Source organism: Phacochoerus africanus, chromosome 8, assembly GCF_016906955.1.
Source record: "Phacochoerus africanus isolate WHEZ1 chromosome 8, ROS_Pafr_v1, whole genome shotgun sequence".
Taxonomy (NCBI): domain Eukaryota; kingdom Metazoa; phylum Chordata; class Mammalia; order Artiodactyla; family Suidae; genus Phacochoerus; species Phacochoerus africanus.
The window spans coordinates 1201704-1224279 of record NC_062551.1 but is presented as its reverse complement, the minus strand read 5'-3'; positions in this window follow the sequence as shown (position 1 = coordinate 1224279).

The following is a 22576-nucleotide window of genomic DNA, read 5'->3' as shown; positions in this document are numbered from 1 at the left end:
AGCTGCAGTGGCAGGGGCTCCTGCTCACGCATGGGGCAGCTGTGGCAGCTGGCAGGTGGGGCTTTGTGCTGCCAGCCCCGTCCCCGGCCTACAATCCCGGCACCAGGAGTCATGGACCCAGATTCCAGAATCAAAGCTGTGTCCCACATGTGACAAGCGGGGCCTGTAGCCCTGGGAGTCTGGACGGCCGAGCGGCCGTGACCTCTGTCTCGGCAGGTTCCCTCTCCCTCCCAGAGCGGCTGGGCCGAGCCCAGGCCGGGCGGGAGGCCCCGGGGCCATTCCGGGAAGTGAAAGCGGCCCCCCTTTGAGGACGGCACTCAGCCGCCTCCTCCCGGTGCTCTCCCACTGGCCTTGGGGCAGAAATGGCATCACGGGGTCAGGTGATTGTTCCAAACACCCTCAGAGGGTCGAGAAGCAGTGACGTCCGCTGGCAGAGGGCAGGGATCCGGGAAGGAGCCCTCGGGTTCTGGCCTCATAAATAAGGACACTTGGACCTGGCGCTCGGCCACCTGGGCTTGCCTCCCTTCCGTGTAATGGACGGAGCAGGAAGCCTGAAGCGTTTCATTGCCGCTCTGAGACTGGGGCCTTCAGAAGAGGGACCGGAGCCTGGCAGGCGAGGGTGGGGCTCCGGAGGGGCGGGGCCAGGGGGAGACGCGCGTGGCCGAGGGCACAGTTGCCGCCCTGGTCGCGGTGGTCTGGGGGCGCAGGGAGACAGCCCCTCGCTCACCTGGTTGTCACGCGGGCAAGGCTGCTGAGAATCGCCAGTATCCAGCGAGCCAAGCCCAGGGAAAGCGAGTTCTCGCGGGGAGCCCGCGCCTCCCGGGGCCATCGCCACCTTCGCGCGGGGCCAGGTGCCTCCGGTCCTCAGCCGCGCTCGCTCGTTGCCGGGCTTAGGGCAGGGCTGCGCACACTGGGCGGGGCTGGTGGGAGTCCCCCCATCCCCGCAGGGGCCTTGAGGGGTCTCCACCACGTCCTGCTCTGGGCACTGGGGTGCAGGCCCGGGCGTTCAGGCTGCCTGGAGGCACAGGGACGAGCACGGGGACCCCCCTGCCCACAAGCCGAGAGCCTCTGAGCCGTGGGGCCGGGTGGCCCCGACCCTTTGGGGTGGCACATGGGGCGGGGGGCTTGGGAATGCGGGACTTGGCACCCCCCACCCCAGTGAGGCCAGTGGGCAGGGCTGATCCAGGCACCCACCCTGGCGGCCTCACTTCAGGTGGGAGCTCCCCACGGATGCTGCACCTGGCCTGAGGGGACACACCGGGCCCGCAGGAAGCTGAAGGAGCCTTCTCTGCACGGCTGGGGTCCTCTCAGGACGTGGGTGGGACAAGTGCCAGATCCCCCCAGGGAGGCCGGCGGGTCAGGCAGGCGGGCCGACGCGGCTACTCAGCCAGACAGCCCCAGGCCACCCCTGCCACCCCGGGCCTTGTCCTCCCCTGCCCCCGTGCATGCGCCAGGCTCTGAGGAGAAGGGCAGGCACCCCCACGTCGGCCCCCAGGTCGTTCCCCTCCCGCCCCGCGCAGGCTCCCCCCATCCACCCGTCCCCCGACCAGCCCCCTCCCCACCCCTCGCCCCCCCTCCCCATGTTTCAGGGGCTCCCTCTGGTCCTGCACGCCTCGGCCGCCTGACACACAGCTGCTCGGGGTGGAGGCTGCAGCTTCCTGCCACCCCCCCCCCGGGGCTGAGGGACCAGCTCCCCTTCGCAGACGGGACGCTGAGGCTCTAAGACCCAGAATGTGCTGTGTGGCCAACAGAGGCGCGGAGACGCAGCCGCACTTTGCTTGACGTCAGGGCAACATCAAGGCTTCGGTCCTGCCGGACGGCGCTAGCGTGGCCGAGGACCACGCACCGCGGGGCCAGCGGCCTAGACGTCCAGGCGGAGGCTCGTCTGACGGACAGGGCCGCGTCCGCGGCCACGTCACAGCACATCGTGCGTGACTCCCCGGGGGGGTGGTCAGCGTGACAGGTGACACCTGTGCCGTAGAAAATGCCTCACGCCGGCTGAGTCAGGGCGCCCCCAGCACAGGCTCCGGGGAGACCCAGGGCTGCCGTGTCACCTTCTGAATGTCTCCGCCAGGATGCCGCCGGATGGCGAGGGAACGCACGCGTTCGGTGATAAGAATGCTTTTGCCGGAAGGTGCCATCGCTTCTTGTGGTTGCTTCACCAGCAGGGACGCTGCGATTCCTGCAGGCACCTGCTGGTCCTGAATGGGATGGTGGGCTTGAGCCAGTGTCCCTGCACAGTGACGCCCTCAGGCCACTGACCAGGAGTACGTGACGGAGGCTCGGGCGCCAGTCCCGCCTCTGGTTTCCTTGGAGAGACAGCAAAGCACCACAAAGGGGCTGGGACGCGGGTGTGGAACGGTGACGGGGGGGCTGCCTCGTGGCTGTGAACATCGGGATGAGGCTGGGGCCGCCCAGTCCTGTGCTGACCAGGGAGGGAGCTGGCAGAGGGAAGCTCGGCCAGCGGGGAGAGGACGCCCCAGGAAGGACGGCCGTGGGCTGACCCACAGAAGGAGCTGGGAGTGCGCGCTGCCGAGAAACCAAGAAGCATCTTGAGCTTCAGATTGCAGATGCGTCGAATAAACCTGACCTAGACAGGCCGTGGGCAGGAAAAGGTGTGGCTCACAGCGGCTCAGAACACAAATCCGGCCCCCGGGAGGTCACAGGGCCACAAGTGGCTCTGCAAGTCCCAAGCCCATAGTACAGGCTGGACCCTCCAGCAGGAGCTGACCTTGCTGTTGGAGGAAGCATTTCTTCACCTCGGGGAAAATCCCAACTCCGTTTGGAGGCCCTCACCTGATTGGACGAGGCCCACCGCGTGTGGAGGCCCTCATTCTCGGGGTCAGCTGATTGTAGAGGCCACCCCGTCTCCCAGTCCCCCAAATACCTCCATGGCGACACCCAGGTGGGCATCTGACCCCCCAGGGACCACAGCCTGGCCAAGCCGACCCGTAACCCAGACCATCACACCCTGTGAACCAGCAGGGCGTCCACAGGCCTGCAGGTCCTGGCATTACAGGGTGACGGCTTAGGGAGCCACAGCCCCTCCCCCAGCTCCTTGTGGCATCTCCCTGAGCAGATGGGGCCGCAGAGCAGAAGAGGGGTGGAACCCTGGAGAGGCTCTGGAATCCGTGGGGACCCAGTCACCCCCTCTCTGCAGTCTCCTGACACCCCAGCTCCATGGCTGGAAGGTCAGCTGAGCAGTTGCCACCTCCAGCCTTCAGGACAGCATGTGCAGCAGGCATGACAACAGTGCAAGCTGGCCTGGGCCGGAGGCCAGGTTCAAACTGCCCCAGAGCCAAGCAACTCTGGATGTGTGTAGCCCTGTGGAGCCGGGGGGACCTGTTGTGTAAAGTGGGGTGACTCTGGCGTGTGCGGTCCTGTGGAGCCGGGGGACCCGCTGTAAAGAGGGGAGGTCACAAGGGTCCCCCGAGGACTGGCTCAGGATGCTCGGGCAGCACTTAGCAGGTGCCCGGGCCGCAGCCATCTGTCTGAGCGGGAGCCTGGTGTCCCTCCTGTGCGCCGCGGGGACAGTGGTGGCTCGGAGCTCACTTTCCTAGGCAACCACACTGCAAGCAGGCACCACGCAGCCTTCCCAGGCTCTTGGTGGGGCTCAGCAGAGATGGGCCCTGAGTCCTTGTAAACTGTAAAGTGTCAGGTCCCCTGAGTCCTTCTAAACTGTAGAGCCCAGAGAACAGCCCCTTCCAGGCTCAGGCGGTGCTGCCTGGCCTCCCCACAGTCCCTGCTCCCTCGGTCTGTCCAGGACCCTGGGCACAGGTCAGGCCAGTGACAGCCCCTGTTCTCAGATGCAGACTGAGTTTCTGACGATCAGTGGCCCCCCTGAAGCCACTTTCTGTTGATGAGGAAGGGTTTTGGCCTTTGGGTCTCTGCATGCGGCCTCCCCATCAGCGCCGCCCGCCAGGGCTCCCTGGACTCAGATGCCCTAGAGCACGACAGAAACAGGAGCTTGAGGGCCTCGGTCGCACCGGCCGCGTCCCGCGCCCTGTGGCTGCAGCCAGTGTGGTGGCCGGTGCAGGCCTGGATCCCCACCACCAGCTCCACCTTGGGAAGCGCCCACCCCCACCCACCCCCGTCACGCTCCCCGGTCCCCACATTCGAGGACGGGGACGCAGGCCTGGCCTCTAGGAACCAGGGACTCCGGGGTTCTGCCAGGACGTTCCGCCAGGCGTCGCGGCCGGTGCCACATGGAGGGCCACAGCAGGCAGAGCCGGGCTCTGGTGCTGCCTGAGCCCCCAGCGGCCCGTGAAGCCCAATGTGGACGCCTCGGGCCCCTCGTGCCCCCTCCCTGTCCCAGGGGTGCCCACGCCCAGCTGACGTGGCCGGGCTCGGCTTGGCCGACACCTGGATAATGGGGGCGAAGGCAGGAAGGAGCAGGTGAGAGTGAGCGAACGCAGGGGCACACCCACAGCCTCAGGTTTCTGCGGCCGCCTCCCTCCACCAGGTCTGGTCTGCGTCCCCAGAAGGCTGAGCAGCTGCTCAGGGCACTGGACGCTGGTTTTGAAGAGCTGCAGGTGCAGGAGGCAAGAGGACACTCGTGGAGGGAGAAGGAGCCCTGCATCTCCTGTCTCATCTCCTGGGGGTGGGGGGGCACCTTCCCGGCCCCCAGCCGAGGCCAGGCTGGGGTGCTTCTGGTCTGGGCCCCAAGGATGGCCCTTTGGTGTCACTGCAAATACCCAAAGGACATGCATGGATTGTGCTGGCCCCGCTCCTGCCATCCAGGGAGTGGTGGGCATCTCCCTGGTGTTGCAGGGACGGGCCTGGGGCTGAGCGGGAGGGCGGCTTCCCGAGCCTCTGGTCCCTGCATCCTGCTGAGGCGGGCAGCCTGGCGGCCCCCGGCTCCTCAGGAGCCCAGCTGGGGGGGGCGGGAAGGTTGGACGCTCGCACTTCACTGTCCAGGGCGGGTGGGGAGCTTAGCTGATGGCCCCTGGTACCCCCCACCCCACGTCTATGGACAAGGAGCTGTCGGCTTGAGGGCCGACCAGAGAACAAGACGGAAGGTGGTCTGCGTCCGCCCCCCTCGGCATGTGGGCGTCTGCAGGGCAGGCGGCCGACCTGTCCACGTGGCCCCCAGGGGCCTTCGAGCGGGGCAGGGACTCCAGCCGGGCGGGGCACCCAGACCTCCCCCCCGCAGGCTGGCAGCCTCTGGAGCCCGGCCCTGAACCCCAGCCCTTCCCGGCTCCCCCTTCCTCACCTGCATCGTGGGGACAGCACAAGGGCCTAGACCCCAGGAGGCTGTGCTCTCCTTCACGGAGCGCCGAGGGGATGGTTCGAGGCTCCTGGCTCAGTTCGTGGGGAGCAGGGTGGTCTGTCTGGTGCCGTTGTCCTGGCTGCCGTGTGGGTGGTCTGACCCCGCCGCCCCAGGGGGTGGCCCAAGCTCAGCTGAGCGGAGGGGAGTCCACCCCCAGGAGGGAGATGGGCTGGGCTGGGGAGCACCAGGGGCTGCGCTGGGGACCACCAGGGCTGGTGTCAGGCCCCGCCAGGCTCCCCCCAGACTGTCGCCCCCCCCACCCTCCAGCTCTCTGAGGTCCCTCCCCTGGGACGTGAGGACAGCCGTGGATCTTCGTTCCTAGAGAAATGTGTGAGCAGTGAGGCAGGGCCGCGCCTTCGTGGGAGCTGCACATCCAGACAGACACTCCCAGGGTAGCTGGGGCCACACGCTGAACTGTCATCCAAACAGGACGCCACGTGGGAGGGGGTGTCCTGACACCGGGCTCTGTGGTCCGCTGGGCGGAACGAGATTCGTCCTCAGTGACTCGGGGCCTCCTGCCCGCCCCGCCCCGTGCCCCCTCCCACTTCCTGTTCACTCCCGAAGAGCAACGGGGGCTCCCGCACTGCGGGGACCTGGGAACAAGGTCACAGGTCATGGCCACATCAGAAGGACATTGGACAGCCTCCTGGGACAATCTGTCATGGCCCCAAGCCGCCAGCCCACGTGCAGCGGAACAGGAGGCGCTGTGGGGCCCCGTGGGCACACAGGGCCCATTTCCCAGGATCGGTGGAGCCCTGCCCCCATGGCATGATTCCGGCTCCTGAAGCTGAGACAAGGGAGGGAGGTCCCAGTGGGGGCGGCGCTGGGGGCGGGTGGCCAGGCCAGACACCTGCTTCTGGCCTGGCAGGAGCCAGTCCCCGGTGGAGGCCCCTTTCTGCCTGTGCACTGACCTCAAAGGGCATGTCAAGTGTTTTTCAAAAAACAACATCCCCACCTGCCGTGGCGCATTTGACCTGGGTTAGGCCTCCACTTCCTCGGCTGTGAAATGGATGGATCGCCAGGCCTTCCTCACAGCTGCTCCAAAGATGTCCTCCTACGAAGGCCAGGCACGGGCGTTGGTGTGCAGGCCTGGCTGCAGAAAGCAACGTTGCCATGGCCCCGACGCGCACAGAGGCTGCGTGTTCTGCTGAGGAGGCTGCGTAGCGGCAGCCGAGGGCGGACGGCATCCGAGGCGCCGGAGGCCCAGGCCTCCTCCCTGATGCTGTCATTTCTTCAACCTTTCCCTCACGGCCCAAGATACCTGCCTCAGCCCCTGCCATCACAGCTCCTCTCCACTCCTCAAAAGTTGGGATGAAGTCTGGGGAGGGCCCTCAGGTGTGGCAGAGGGCAGACCTGGGCACGCGCCCCGGCAGGAACATGGTTCAGAGAGCGGGGCACCGGTGGCACCTCACTCCGCAGGAGGCTGCCGTTACCACGGCAGCCGGCTCAAGGCAGGCCCCGCGTGCAGGAAGGAGCACGTGTCGGAGATAAGCTTGGGGAACGGGGTGGGGGGGAGGGGAAGCGGGGGTGGTTGGCTTCCAGCGGGAGCCGGCACGCCTGCATCTCAGCTGGGACGCAGACACGTGCAAGGAGCCAGGTTCCAGAAAGAGAGAACGGCGTGGACATGGCAACGGGCAGAAGTGCTGTTTGGCCAAGGCAGCAGGGGCAGAGCTGGCACCGAGGCCGAGGCTGAGGCGGAGAGAGGGAGGGCCGTCTGGCGAGCTTCAAGGCCTTAGCGGCAGCGCCACAGCCACCCCGCTTCTTCGTGTGGCAGGAGATGTAAAAGGCAGCTCCGAGACCACTCGACCCCAGGCTCCTGTGACTTTTAACTAAAATGCAAGTTCCCGGGCCTGGCCCTTGACCCACCAACCAGAAAGCCTGGCCCCCAGGGTTCTGCACGTTAATCGTCGCTGTCCGGCATGGGAGCTGCTGAAGACTCAGGAGCTGGGGGGCAGCGGGGCCCCACTGTCGGCTCCCCAGGGTGGCGGGCTGCAGGCAGGCTGGTGGACGGGCTCCAGGGGTGGACTTTCCCCTGGGCTCTGCTTCCTCATCACTTGGGAACGCACAGAAACGCCGCCAGAGGGAGAGGCCTGGGCGCGCCTCGTCCCGGCGTGGAAGCAGCTGGCTGATAAGGGAGGATGAACGTGATGTCATTTAGCTCCTTCCGCTAATCCCTTGTCACGACTTGCGGAAGCCTCCCTGGGGAGCCTCGGCCGGCAGAGCTGGAGCAAGGGGCCCTGGGGGCTTCTGTCCCAGCAGCTCCGGGCCCCACACCCCAGGAGGGGTCCCCGCTGAGCCCTGGGAGCCCTTGGTCCCAGACGAGCCAGAAAGATTGGTCCCTGTGGTTTCACTGAAGACACTGGTCTCTCGGCAGCCGTCCCAGGGAGTCCAGGAAAAAACTCTTGGACAACGTTCGGGCTTAAAGTTTCACGGGGTGCAAAGAGGAGCACACCCAAGTCCAAGAGAACGTGAGAGCCCGGCCAGAGGTCCCCCGCGCACAGCACCCCAGTGTGGCCCACAGCCCGCGTGGAAGGAGCACTATGCAGCCGTCCGCAGGAGCGAGCGCCCTGCCTTGTGGATGAGCCTCGGAAACCTCCGGCTCAGTGACAGAAGCCAGACACCCAAGGCCACATCTCGCGTGACTCCCTGGATGGGAAGCGTCCGGAACAGCAAATCCAGAGACGGAAGGCAGATTGGCGGCTGCCAAGGGCTGGGGGAGGAACGGAGGCCCACGGGGTTTCTCCGGGGTGAAGGCGATCTGGAATCTGCGCGCGGCGAGGGCTGCCCCACGCTGGGGATGTGCCGAGAGCCACCACCCCGCGCGCTTCGAGATGTGTGTGTGAACTCCGTCTCCATCCAAACAAACAGACCCCCCCATGTCAAAGTCCAAACCACACGACGCCTCCGTCGCTGCGGCTCTGGGGCGGTTTTCCCCGCAGGGCCCCGGCGCTGGCAGGCGGAGGAGGCCGAGGACCACCGGGCACAGTCCCCGACGCGGCGGCCAGGACCCTGCCGGCCCTTCCTTCCTGAGCCGTCCTGTAAGCACGGATCCCTTCTGCGGTTGGCTTGCGTTTGAGGTTTGGAAAGTTGGAGAAACCGAAGCCCTAATAATAAGCCCTGAGCTGTTGACAGGGGTTCTGTTTGGTGGGAGAGACACATCCAGTTGTGTACGTGGGGCTCTTCCTCGCACTTAAGTTATCGCTTTGATGGTCTTTAAATTACAGAAGTGTGGAAGCCCAGGCAGAAAGCCCTGCCCCAGCTCTGGTTTCTGTCCCGGCGGGAGCGGACGGGCACTGCGCGCGCGCGCACACACACACACACACACACACGCACACACACTCACGCCCATCTCTCCACGCGGGTGAGCCGAGGCAGTGGCACCAAGGGTACCCGGCCAGGAGACGATGGAGAGCGTGCCCTCCCTTCAACTCTCTTTTGGCAAAAGAACTGAGAATTCTGCTGGAAGGGGGAATGCAAAGAATGCAGGCCTTTCCAACCGGATCAGCCTTCCTCTGTCCTGGGCAGACGGCTGCCCTCAGAGCCGGAGCGGGGCGGGGGCGCCAGCAGAGGGTCCGAGGGGGCAACACGGCTCAGAAGCCAAGGCCAAGGCGTGTCTGTGCCTCTGCCCCCCACCTGCCGATGCCCTGGAAGGACCGCCAGGCCCAGGTCTCTGAAGCCTCGGAGCCCGCACAGAGGGCGCTGGGATTTGCCCCATGACCAGGGCCTGGCCCGTTGCTGGCAGGCTTCCTTGGGGCGGCAAAGGGGTCTCAGACCCGGAGGTGATGGGGCAAGCGTTCGCCTCCTTCCCCACAGTACACTCGTGGGTTTCGTTTCCCTGTCTTTTCTCTCCTCCACACAGGCTGCGCCCTGCCCCTGCACCCAGCCTGGGACTCTGCACGCCAGCCGGAGGCTTTGTGCGTCCAGCCTCTCGCCCCCAGAGCTGGGTCCTGGCAGCGGTTTCCTCAGACCAGGCGGCCGGGTGGGGGCAGGATGGGGGTCCCTGCAGCTGCCCTGCCATGCACCCCGCACAGCCCGCCCCCCTGGGGTGCCGGCCAGTGGCCCCAGAAACACAGTCGCAGCTGCCAGGTGGGGACAGTGCTGACCGTCAGCCCCGACCCTGGGCTGGTGGTGGCAGGGGCCACTTGAGAGCAGAGACCCTGCTGGACCCTCCGCGCCCCCAGCGCTCTCCCCACCTGGGAGCCTGCCAGCAGCATCACCAAGAGGGCAGCCGGTGGGGCCTCCGCTGCCTCCAGCCGGGCTGTGCGGTCCAGTCAGCAGGCCGCTGTGGGTGCTGCGGAGAAGAGTAAGGGGCAACTCCTGGAACCAGCGGCAGCTCAGCGGCCACAAACCTCGGGGTAGGTGCCCCCCACTTGAGTGTCTGAGGTTGTGCTCCCTGCTACTGCCAAGCCTTCCCAGAGCTGGGCCAAGAGGCCTGCGTCACCCCCTGCACTAGCCTGCATGTCACCAACATTCCCGTGTCGGGACAGAGAGCAAAAGCCAAAATCTCGTCTCCTGGTCTTGCCTGCATTTCTTCAGTCCCCCGGGCCTCCGCTTGCAGGGCCCCCGGCACCCATCTGGCTCGCTGCCTCCGGAGGTGCCAGAAGAGTGGCTCGTGGCCCCGAGAATGCCACCCCTTCCTCCCTGGCCCTCGCCTGACGTCCACTCCTGAAGCCGCCTGTGCAGAAGTTGCCGCCGAGAAGGAGCCAGAGTGGCCACACTCTCACGCCCCCCGTGTGCTGCCCCGTCCCCTTGCTCAAGTTTTCACGCGTCTGAGCCTCATCCACAAAAAGAGAGCAGGGGAGCAGGTGGGAAAAACACCTGGCATGGAGTGGGTGCCCCCTAAACCCTGGGCAGATGTATCCCCACCTCCGTCCCCACTGTCATCACCACCAGCAGCATCGTCACCGCCGCCGCCTTCACCGCCAGCACCACCACGTCAGCAGCAGCAGCAGCGTTCACGCTTCCTCTGTGGCTACCGCCCTGTGTGCTGACACCGCGGCATGCAGGGTGTGGGGACAGCCCCTCTTCGTTCCAGGCCGAGGGCAGAGGGTCTCCGGGCCTTTGGGTCTCCTGAGTTTCCTTCAGGAGGCGGTTCCCCTCGCCTGGAGACCAGGCCCAGCTGGACGGGGGTTCTTGCCGCCCCTTCCTGGGTGTTGAGTTGTCATCAGTGAAACCCCTGGGAGGATGGCTCAGAAGTAAACAAACGTGCATTTTTGACAGATGGCGGGTGGAAAATGACTCATAGGAAGCGCATGCCAAGTGCTGTCCATCAGGCCTTGAGTGGGTCAGGTTTCGGCGCCGCGTCCAAGAACACCGTGGCTCACTGCACACGGTGCCGTCAGCGCGGGGAGCTGGCCGGAGCGCCTGCAGCTAGAAACACCCGTGGGAACCCTCGACCCCACGGTCAGCGCACGCTCTGCACCCGTCCCCGCTCCGGCTCTCCCGGCACCTCCACGCTGGGCACAGCCTCGGAGCCCGGGGGCTCGAGGCGGGGCTGGGGCTGCACGCCTGTCCCGAATCCAAGGTGTCGCCTGGGGGCCCTTGAGTCAAACCAAGCCTTTCTTTGTGGCCACCAGCTCATCCTTAGTGCATGGGCAGCGGGAAGGCACCACCGGGGTGAGTGAAGCAAGGCCGACCCCGTCACGTGAGCTGAGACCAGCTGCCCAGAACCGTCCCTTCCCAGTTTGCCCCTTCCCACGGAGGATCCACGCGGAACCCACGGGGAGAAGACTCGGCCCCAGACTCAGCGCCCCTTCCGTCTGGGCACCAGACACCCAGGGGCCTGCCTCCAAGCCTGCCTCATCCTTTGCTCAGAGCCCCAGCGCTGAGCCCCCAGCCTGACCTCGGGCCAGGGAGAATGACGAGCACAGCCCCCGGGGGGCCCCTTCCGGCCAGGGGACTGGGGTGGACACGGCGGCACCTGGGGCAGGGTGAGTGCTCTGGGCCGCAAGCAATGCAGCACTCTTTCTGGTGGAGCTGTGGCTGCAGCAGCCCCGCCCCGTGGCATTGGTTCCAGGGCAAGGGGCAGAGGAGTCAGCCCCATGGCCTCCGAGGCTCCCCTGCCCGCAGGGAGGGAGGGAGGTGGTAGCAGGTGGAGCTCTCCGCTGCCAATGCGACGACCCCCCAAACTCAGCCCTCGTGCCACCCTCACCACTGTGTTTCCCACTCTCTGGGGCCAGGAGCACGGGCAGAACTGCCCGGCAACTCTTCAGCACCCCGTGGTGTCAACAGCCACAGCACCACGGTCTCGGGCTAGTGCGGAAGGTCCGAGTCGGGGTCTCTCCCGTGGTGGGTGCCTCAGCAAGGACTGCGGGGAGGCTGGGCCCGCTGGGACTGTGGCGGGACCCCAGCATGGCAGTGCCGGGGGGTCAGACCTCTGGTACGGCAGCTCAGGGCCACAGTGAGCCGCCAAGGAGCCTTCTGACTTGCCCTTCCCAGCCCCTCCCTTCCGCTGCATCCCGTGGGTCAAGGACAAGGATGCAGGGGAGGGGGTGGCGAGAGAGGAGCGAGAACAATCCCTTCGGAGCCTCTGTCCCTGCTTCTTGCTGGTGGAGGACGGCTCACTGGGCAGGTCTTCTTGGTTCATCAAAGTAGTGATGGGATGCAGGGGACTGTGACCGAGAACCTGGCCCCAAGTCCCCCCAGACCGGATGCTCTGTGGGCGCTACATCCAGCCCGCTCATCTCCCTCTCCAGCAGAACCAGGCTAGTAGCCTTCCAGAGCGGGCAGCCAGGGGTGAGGGAGGTAGATGGGGGTGGAGGGGGGGATGGATGAGGGGGTGAATGGGCAGATCGATGGGTGGGTGGCTGGATGGGTGGGGTGGTTGGGGGTAGATGGGGGGGTGGACAGGTGAAACTTTGTAACTGAGCTCTGTTCCCACACCCTGAAATTCTTCCTTTTGAAGTGTGTGATTCAGTGACTTTCGGCGTCTTCGCGAAGGGTGACCACCGCCACCGTCTAATTCCACGGCGCGTCCATCCTCCCAGGGTCCCGAGGTCACTCCTGTTTCCCTCCCCCAGCCGCTGGCTCCTGCGCGTCTCGGCATCCCCTGCCCGTGGGTTCACATGCCGTTGTCCCCTGCGTCCGGGTGCCGAGGCTCATGCGCATCGCGGCAGCGTGAGTCCTTCACCCCCCTTCCGGGTCGAGGGTTAACCCCGAGGTGTGGACACAACACACTCTATTTCCCTGTTGGTCACCCACGAGTACCAGGTCGCTCCGAACGCTTGGGTGTGAGTCTGCGTGGACCTGCTCGTGGGTGTGTGCTTGGGCCCTGCAGTCACTGTCTGCCCCCTCTCAGGCCCTGCCCGGCGGTTTCCCAAGGCAGCTGCGCGCTTTGCGTGCCCACCAGCCGGGAGGAGGCCTCTGTCTTCCCCGCACGCTTGCCGGCTCTGCCCGTCCGATTCAAGCCACGCCGGCGGGCTGAGGTGGCCTCGCTGTGGCTTTGGTCTGCTTCCCCGATGGCTGGCGACGGGGCGCTCTTCCTGTGCTTCTCGGCCACTTGGGCCTCTGCTCTGGAGAAACGCCCTCCGGGCCCTTGACCCCTGTTGCCGAGCGGGCAGGGAGCTGCGTGGGCTCCCAGGGGCTCGACTCCCGTGGGTCCGGAATGCGTTCCGCGCTGGCTCTTCCCTTCATGGACGGTTCCCTTTGAAGCACACACGTGCGGTTTCGGGGAACCCACCTCTCTGCTTTCCTTGCTGCCGGCACGTGGGGCGCCGTGGCTCAGCAGAACGATGTGACGTCCCAGTGGCTGTGTCCTGCGTGAGCCTGGCTGCCCCTTTGCAGCGCTGAGCCACCTGCGCCGTCCACTGGCTCCAGGAAGGACGCCTCCCGGGCAGAGGGGCTGCTGCCCGGAGGCTGGTCCGGGCCCCTGGGAACGTGCACTGTGACTTATCAGGAATGTCTGCCCTGGCAGGAAGGGAGGCCTGGCCACCCGCGTGCCACCAACTTGCCAGTGCCTCTGGGGACAAGTTGTCCAGTTGGTGGAGAAAGGCCACATCCAGCACCACGCGGCCCTGTCCCCAGGACGCCTTGTACCCGTCGTGGGTACCGGGCCCCCTCGTCTCACGGCTAACGACCAGGCGGCCCATGGAGGCCCAGAGATGAGCAGAGCTGGGCGAGGCATGGCCTCTGGGCGGCGAGGACAGCGTCCCCAAGTCCACAGGCACGGGGACCCGCCCGTGTGCTCTTATGGGAAACAGCAGTAAGACGAGCTTGTTCGGCGCGCTTAGGGCCGGCTGGGCCGTGGACACAGAGTAGGCCGTGTGACCGCAGAGGCAGGGACAGGCGTGGGGCTGACCCTGCGATGTGTGAGCAGAGCTCCCCCCACCCACCAGGCTCTCCCCGTGTCAGCTTCCAGGCACCCCGGGGGGTGGGGGGCGCAGACTCTGAACCAGTCACGTGTCTGGCCTCCACTCCTGCAGGGTGAGGAAGAGCTGCCGGGGCTCCCCCCCGCCCCCCAAGGCCTCCGCGCCCTTGCTGTCCTTCGATGATTTTTGGGATAGCGCAAGGGGTCAGGAGCAAGGTGACCGAGCCACCCCCTCTCCCAGCTCAGGAGACGCCCTGTCACTCGGCCGCCGCCCAACCTCCCCGCGTCCCCGTCCTGAAAACAGGAAACTTCCTGTCTATTTGTGGCCCTCGACCCCCACCCTGAAAATACAGCTGCTGGGGGGCCTCCAATCTGCAGGTGTCTCGGCTAAACACGCGCCTTCTGGGGACCATGACCTGGGGTCACACCCGGCTCATGCTTTCTGGTGCTGCGGCCATGAGCAGGTCCTTTACCGTGTGGGGCGCGTCGCCGTGCCAACCTGCTGGTTGGTACGAAGCACAACGAGACCGTCTTCCTTAGAGCGGGGAGCGCAAAAAGTGCCCGTGGCTTTCAGTGCCCGGCCCGGCCTGCCTCTGCCTTTAGCGGAGTTCCAGCTGCGGCCGCGGTGCCCCGCTGGCCACCGGCTCTCCGGGTTCAGCGCCGTCCGCGCCTCCTTCGCTCTCACAGGCCCGTGGGCACATCTGGTCTGTGCTCAGCTGCGGTTCCCTTGGGTCTGGCCTGTTCTTCCTGGGCCCGCGGGATGCGGGCTTGCTCTGCTCGGCTGGGTCCTGGGCTGGGAAGGCACCCGTTGGCACATCCACCCCATTTTCTGGGGCTGGGCCAGCGGGCACAGGGCCTGGGGCGGGGGAAGGGCAAGCCTCGGCTGCAAAGCTGCCCTCCCGGCCAGGCTCCTGTTGCTGAGCGTCTTGGGGGCACCCTTCTGTTTCGAGGTGAGGCCGGCTCTGGGTGACCAGGAGCGTGGAGAGCTGGGTGAGGCCCCTCGCCGGTCCCTCGCCCTGTGACCGGATGCGCGGCTCCCCTCCGGGCCACAGGCTCCCCCGTGTAAAATGAGGGCCGCTGGATGGCGTTCCCAGGACCCCTCTGGGCCGACCTTTCAGAACTCAGGTTTGGTTCTGGGAGGCGGGACCCACCCTCGCTGGGCCACGTGGGGGCCTCCGGAGCCTTTCCACCCGCTCGCGGAGGCCCCTCGGGCTGACGGTCATTTTCCGAGAGGCTGTTCCGGAACGTTGGCGCAGGTTCCCTGCACGCTGACGAAACCCCAAGGCCTGGAAGGAAGGCAGACTTCGGAGAGAGCGCCTAGCAGGAGCCGGGCCAGCACGCCTCCCCCCCCCCCCCTCCCCCGACCCGTGTCGCTTTCCGGCACCGCACGCCTCTGCCAGCCCGGGGGCCGGTCCGACGGTGCCTTTGTGCACCCGGCTGCTTTTTCTTAGTCGTGAATGGCCTTGCCCTGCTCCCGGGTTGTGTCGCTGCGATGACCTGGCAGGCGGGGACGGGGAGCCGGCACCCCTCTTCCCGTGATGCTTGGACGAGGCTGTGTTTTGGAACGGGCTGCGGTGTGAGTGCTCTGCTCAGATTTCTGGCTAAAGTGCTGAACTTAGCAGCCGAGAGCATGAGGAAGAATTTTCATCCCATTTCTACTCTTTCTTTGTTGGTGCCCCGCTGACGTCTCTGGGGACGGGAATTCTTGGCTCCGTGCCTTTCTCCAGATGCCTCTCTCCACCCTGGTCCGGCCACCTCCGGACAGAGCCCTGGGCGGGGAGGAGCTGACCCCTGTGAGGATGGAGGGGTCACTTGTCTGCTGAGCCAAGAGCTCCTTTGCCTGAGCCTGCCCGGGACCCTGTCCGTGTCCCCTCAGAGCCACAGGACCAGCCCTCCCACAGCCAGAGACCCTGCTTTTAAGAAGCAAGGACCGGCGCTCTGGCCGTGCCCACCCTCACCTCTGGGGCTCCGCTCACACTGTGCCATCGCCCTTGTATGTCCTGTCTCCACCCAGGGGCCCCCTCCCGCCCCCGGGCCTGTGGGGACCGGCGGGTCAGTTCAGGTCCCAGAGGAAACAGAAATGGGGCCGGGGTTTCGGGGGGCCAGGGCAGGGAGCCTCCAGCCATGCAGGGAAGGGGGAGGGAAGAGGCAGGATCCCTCAGACCCCCGTGCATCCCAGAGAGACTCCGATCGCAAGGGCCCCATGGACCCGCTGTGCGAGGTCACAGCTGGGGGCAGCCTGCAGGCAGCCTGGCCTGGCCGACCGTGGACGCGATCTGCGCCCAGTTCTGCTCCAGGAGGCCTGAGCAGCGCTCACCTGGCCGGCTACCCTGCCCCCTGCCGGTGTGCGTGTCCCCAGGGCCTGGAACAAAGCACCACAGACCTGGGTAGGGGGGCTGACAGCAGTAGGAACGTACTCCCTCCCATTGGAGGCCAGAGTCCAAAATCAAGGTGGTGCGGGGCCCCCTCCGAGGCCCTGGGGGGGGCGGGGGGTCCTTCCTGCCTCCAGCTCCTACTGCCGCCTCCCTCCTTCTCCGCCCGTCCTCACGCAGCCCCCCGTCTGTCTTCTCCTCTTGTTCTAAGGACACCAGTTGTGTTGGACTAGGGGCCACCCCAATGACCTCACCTTGACCTTGACCTCGTCTACAGCGGCCCCATGCCCAGACCTGCCGCCTTCACAGATGGGGCTTAAGACCTGGCCTGCACATGCTGTTGCTCCCCATGCCCTGGGCTGGCATGGCTCGCTCTTTGCTTCAGGCCCGTGCCAGGGCCAGTGAGACGGGCGTCTAGGAGCAGGTCTAGGAGCGGGGGTGCGGCCCCTCCCCAGACCCTCTCCAGCACCAGAGGCCTCGGGTTGGCGGCACCATCCAGCGTCCAGGGTCCAGGGCCTGCGGTGGGTGTGGGGGAGCCTGTGTCAGCCATCCTGCCGGGCCTGGGACCCCAAGGCTCCAGGCAGGAGCTGCAGAGGGCCCCTCCCTTGCGGCATCCCCCCTGGGGTCTCACGGGGCATCCCAGGCGGGCACGAGAGCACATGCCCAGGACGTGAGCTGCCGCCTCCTGCCGCCCGGCCTGGGCCTCTCCGACCCCACTTTCCATCACTTCACTCGGAAAGATCAGCAGGGGCTGCAGTGCTGCGGCCAGCACGGCTGCAGCCAGGGCCGGAGCAGGCGTCCGGCGAGCTGGAAAAAGCAGCTGGCAGCCCCGCTCCTCGTTCATGCCAGCATCGCGGGTGCAGCCACCAACAGCTCCGAGAGCACGTCCCCATTGGACAGACGAGGAACCTGAGGCTGGCAGACAGGACCAGGCTGCCCAGCAAAAGGGCTGCGAGAAGGTTCCCCGGGCCCCGGGCGCTATTCAGTGCAGCGGTGTACACACACTACACACGTGCACGTGCACACACGCACCCTGTGCACATACTCTAGACACACACACATGGTGCACTCGCACACACACCCTGCAGGCGCACACCACGCACGATCCTGTTACGTTCGTCACACCGGACGTGCGACACGCACACGCCCGCTCCACTCCTGTGACCCACAGCCCAGGACACCCCTCCGTGACAAGCCCACATTCAGCCCGTCCCCTCCTGTGACCCCACCTTAGGGGCTGATGAGATAAACACAGAGCAGCCCTTAGTTACTGAAGGAAAAATACTTTCCACATTTAAAGAGCAGCCAGCCAGCCGCGGCCCCTCTCAATCTGCTCCCGCAGCGACGGCTGCGAGGGCGGCCTCCGCCCGCTCCTCCCTCCACACCCCTTCCTCCACTGTCTGCGCCTCTGGGGGACCTGCAGCGCCGGCCCCGGGGTGCTCGCCCAGTCTCAGTCTCCCCTGGAAGGTGGCCCCAGGGAGGGCTGAGCAGCCGGGCTCAAGCCCAGGCCCCCTGGACGTCTGGAGCCTGGGGGGTGTGACCACACGGCAAAGGGGCCTTGGGATGGACGAGGTCCTGGATTCCCCAGGGCCCTGGTTCATCACGGGGGCTGAGGGGCAGCTCAGAGAGGAGAGGGGACCTGGAGCAGAGGTCAGGCAGAGGAGTGCGGCTCCTCCAGATGCCAGAAACTGCGAAGGAACGGAGTCCGGAGCCTCCGGAGGGAACGAGCCCTCGATGACGTGACCTTAGTCCTGCAGGGAATGGTCTGGGCTCCCGCTGGCAGAACTCTCAGAGAGTCAACGCGTGCTGTTTTTACCCAGACAAGGAGGCTTGTCACAGCTCGAGGGACCCACAGGGCTGTGTGACCTCCGACCGGTGGGCCCTGATGCCCTTGTCCGCCTCGGGGAGCGGCCGTGCATCCCATGGGGGAGGGGGGCAAAGCGAGGCCATCGCTCTGGGTAAGCAGGGGAGAAGGTGACGAACACAGGCCCATGTGGTTCCACTGGGACGTCACACACCACGGCCATCGGAGGGGCCCCAGTGGCACAGCACATCAGGAAAGGGGACCCAAGGCTGGAGTGCCGCCGGCCGTCCCTGCTCTGGCCCTCGGCGCCCCCTGACACATCACCCTGCTTCTCTGGGCCTCAGCCGCCCCATCCCTAAAATGGGGACAGCGGAGGTGGCGATTTTCCTGGACGTGGCTCTGCCCTCTGGCTCCCTCGGCTTCCTCCCTGGCTGTGGGTTTGTGTCGAGAGGACTCAAATCAAATGACAAGGCCTGGGGAGACCTGCCGCCCATGGTCCCTGAGCTGGGCCCCACCCACCCACCGAGAAAGGGGGAGGGCTCAGGTTCCCAGAGCCCAGCACGCTGCCTCTGTGCTGGATTCGCCCTCTGGGGGGCTGCCAGAGACGAGGGGTGCTGCTGGGGCTTCGGCGCAGGAGCTGCCCAGGCTGGGGTCCCAGCCCAGCACCTGGGGTGAGGTCCAGGCCACATTCCTGCTGGTCTGAGGGGTGGAGCCGTTCTTGCTGTGCTGCTCGACATCCGCGAGTGGGTTTCAGACCTGGGTCTTGCCAGGGATGGCGAATAAACGAATGCCCCCCCCCCCCCGTGCAGTGCAGTGTCATTGAGTGAAACTGACACTGACCACGACACAGGGGCCTCGGGAGCTTGACACAACGTGCCGTACCATCGCATTTGTATGAAGTGTCCAGACCAGGCAGATCCGGGGACACAGGGCGAGCTGGGTGTGTGGAGAGGGAGCGGGTTAGCGTTCACGGTTCCCTCGTGGTGATCAAACCGTTCTGGAACCAGAGAGAAGATGGCTACACAACGCCGTGAATGTGCCTAATGCCGCTGCGCTGTGCACTTCCAAGTGGTTAGGACAGGACGTCCTGGAGCTCCCCTCAGCGCAGCGGACGCAGGTTTGATCCTTGGCCTCACTCAGTGGGTTAAGGATCCGGCGTTGCTGTGAGCTGTGGTGTAGGTCGCAGATGCGGCTCAGATCCCATGTTGCTGTGGCTCTGGTGCAGGCCGGCAGCTACAGTTCCAGTTCAAACCCTAGCCTGGGCACCTCTATATGCCGCGGGTACAGCCCTAAAAAGACACACACACACACACACACACACACACACACAGAATGTTTCATGTATGTGTATTTTATGACAACATTATCAAGCCCGTGCACATAGAGAGAGATGGTAATGGGAATTACACAGCTCCAGCACGCAACTAAAAAAAAACTATTTCTGGAGTTCCCGTCGTGGTGCAGTGGTTAACGAATCCGACTGGGAACCATGAGGTTGCAGGTTCGGTCCCTGCCCTTGCTCAGTGGGTTGACAATCCGGCGTTGCCGTGAGCTGTGGTGTAGGTTGCAGACGCGGCTCGGATCCCGCGTTGCTGTGGCTCTGGCGTAGGCCAGTGGCTATAGCTCCGATTCAACCCCTAGCCTGGGAACCTCCATATGCCGCGGGAGTGGCCCAAGAGATAGCAAAAAGACAAAAAAAAAACTATTTCTAATTAAGAAACACCGAGTCGTTACCCTTTGGGGGGGTGCTGCCGAAGCTGACTTCTTCTCAGCGCCTGCCGCGAGCCGGGCGTGGCGGCCCGGGACACAGGTGTGCACGGCAGGGCCAGGCGTGTGCCAGGCATGTGCTGAGCTCCCGGACCTCCAGCCTGCTTCCTCAAGTGGGCCTCGGGGGACTCTGGAGCCGATTTTCTGGCATCATCAGGGTGTGAGGTGCTGTTCGGTCAGCAGCAGCACACTGGTCACGAGCTGCCTGAGCACAGCCCACCACGGGGACACACTCGTCACCTCCCAGGCCAGCAGCAGCCACGTCCAGGGGTCTCCCCCACCTCCTCCACCCTCTCTGGGCTGCTCTGTGTCGCAGGAAGATGTCCCCATCTGGCCACCCCCGCCTGCAGCTCTGACAACCCCCCGGCCCCTCGGTGTGGAGCTGGCCCGTGGGCACTGCCCACCAGCCCACCAAGCACAGGTTCTGCTGGGGGTGAGGGGCCCAGCCTGGGAAGCCAGATGAGGCTGGTTCTCAGGCCCCGGGATGGGGGCCGCTGAGGGAGCAGCCAGGCTTCGGGCCTGGCCACCTGGGCAGCACAGCAGGAGGCTGGCCGTCCGGGAGCTTCAGGCAAGGGCGGGGATGGCGGGAATGCAGGTCCCCTAAGGAGCAGTCAGGCAGATGGCTGCATGCCCAAGGTCCCATCTCACGGGCAAGCAAGCTTTGTGGGTTCCAGGTCCCCAAGTTGACACACTCCCAAGAGTCCACTGGCAGCTAGAGGGGTCCCGGGCTTTAGAGCCCAGTCGGTCCGCTCCCGCTGTGGTCAGAAACACGGGCGGCTTCTCCCTATCACTGGGAACGCAGGCCAAGGCCGCCCCTCCAAACTCCATCACACCGCCTGGAGCCATGTGAGGAAGCCCCTGCACAGGCTCCTACCCCTCAGGCCCTTCAGTGCTGTCCCCCCACCCCGCCCCGCCAGCCCATCTAAAACAGCACCAGCCCCTCCCTGCTTCCTCTTTGCAGTGGGTGGAACCGTGTCCTCCAAAAACTCGAGTCCGCCCAGAACCTATGAACATGGCCTTATTTGGAAAAAGGGTTTTTCCAGGTGTGATTAGCCAAGGATCAGAATGGGATCATGTTGGAGTCGGGTGGGCCCTCAATCCAGTGACTGCTGGGTGTCCTTCTAAGAGGAGGACTCCAAGCCCTCAGGAGCCCGACGAGGCAGGAGGGCCCCTCCCCTGGAGCCTGTGGCGGGAGGGGCCTGCCCACCTCGACTCTGGACTTTGGACCCGTGGGCGGATGAGCAAGTTCGTTTGCGTGGTTTTAAGCCAGGCAGTGCCCACCCGGACCCCCGCGTGCTTGCCCACCGCGCACCCCTAGAATGTGGGGTCTGAGACCAGGGCCGGTGTCCGCTGGGCTGAGCCCGGGTCTCAGCGTTTTTCTCTTTATTCGGGTAGGACCGACACCAACCCTCGCGTACTTCAGGCACGTGGCAGCGTTTTGGCGTCCGCGTGCGTCGTGCGGTCCTCGCTCTCCATCAGCTCGCAGGCTGAGCTTTTCTCTTTTGGGGTGAGAACGTCCAAGATCTGCTCTCTCAGCCTGCCCGTCATGGCTCAGCGGGAACCGTCCCGGCTAGTATCCAGGAGGACGCAGCCTCGATCCCCGGCCTTGCTCCGTGGGTTAGCAGCCTGGCCTTGCTGGGGCTGTGGCGCAGGCCGGCAGCTGCAGCTCTGGCTGGGCCCCTGGCCTGGGCACCTCCACGCGCCGCGGGTGCGGCCCTGAAAAGACAGACAAGACCTGCTCTCTCAGCGACGGTCGAGTGTGTGACGCTCTGTTGATAACTGTGTGGCCACGCTGTGTGTGAGACCCCAGGACTTACGCGGCTTCCAGCTGGGAGTCGGGGCCCTTTGACCAGCATCTCCCTGTTTTCGCGACCTCTCCGCCCCTGGAACCCCCTTTTCTACTGTTTCTATGAGTTTGACTCTTTCGATTCCACACATAAGTGAGATTGTGAAGTAATTGTCCTTCAGCGTCTGGCTCATCTCACTTGGTGTCATATCCTTCGGGCGTAACAGCAGCAAAGGGCAGAATGACCTCCTTTTAACGGCTGGGTAATATTCCATTACATACATCCATTATGTAAGACATCACACACACACACACACACACACACACTCCCCTTCTTTGTTCAGCCAGTGGACACTCAGGTGCTTTCCACGTCTCGCCTATTGTGAGCAATGCTGCAGTGACCTTGGGGGTGAAGGTACTTCTTCAAGATCCTGTTTTCATGTTCACGGCCACACACACACACACACACACACACCCACACACCCTAGAAGTGGGATTACCCAGTCGGAATGGTAACTGTGGACAGTTCTGTTTTTAACGTCGTGAGGACCCTCCCCCGTGCTGTGTTCCCTTGTAGCTGTTCCAGTTGACATTTCGACCAACCGTACACCAGTGTCCCTTTTCACACCCTCGCCAGCACTTGCTGTTTCTTGTATTTCAGGCAGTAGCCAACCTAACAGGTGAGCGCTGGCGTCTCCCCGCGGTTCCGACCCGCGTTTCTCTGATGCGTGGCGACGTCGAGCGTCTCTTCACGCACCCGTTGGTCGTTTGTATTTCTTGGTAAAAAATCTCTTCTGGTCCTTGGCCCATTTTGCAGTCAGGTTATTGTGGGTTTTGCTGTTGAGTTTTGCAAGGTCCTTGACTGTTGTGGAGATTAAGCCCTTATCAGGTACGTGGTTTGCAAGTGCCTCGTCCCCGTCCTCAGACTGCTTTTCATTTTGTGGCTTTGTCTCCTTTGCTCTGCACAAGCGTTTTAGTTTGATGCGGTCCCACTTGTTGTTTTTGTTTTGTTGGCTCTGCTTTTGTTGGCATACCGGAAGTTCTCTGCCAAGACCTACGCCAAGGAGCTTCTCCCCTGTTGTATTCTGGGACCTCATGGCTTCGCGTCGTACGTCCAAGTCTTTCATCCACTGTGCGTTTAGCGAGATAAGGGTCCAGTTTCGTTCTTTTCCCTGTGTCCGTCCAGTTTTCTCAATGCCGTTCATCGAAGAAGCTGTCCTCTCTTCCTTGTACGTTCTCGGGGCCTTTGCTGAACGTCAGTCGACCGGAGAGG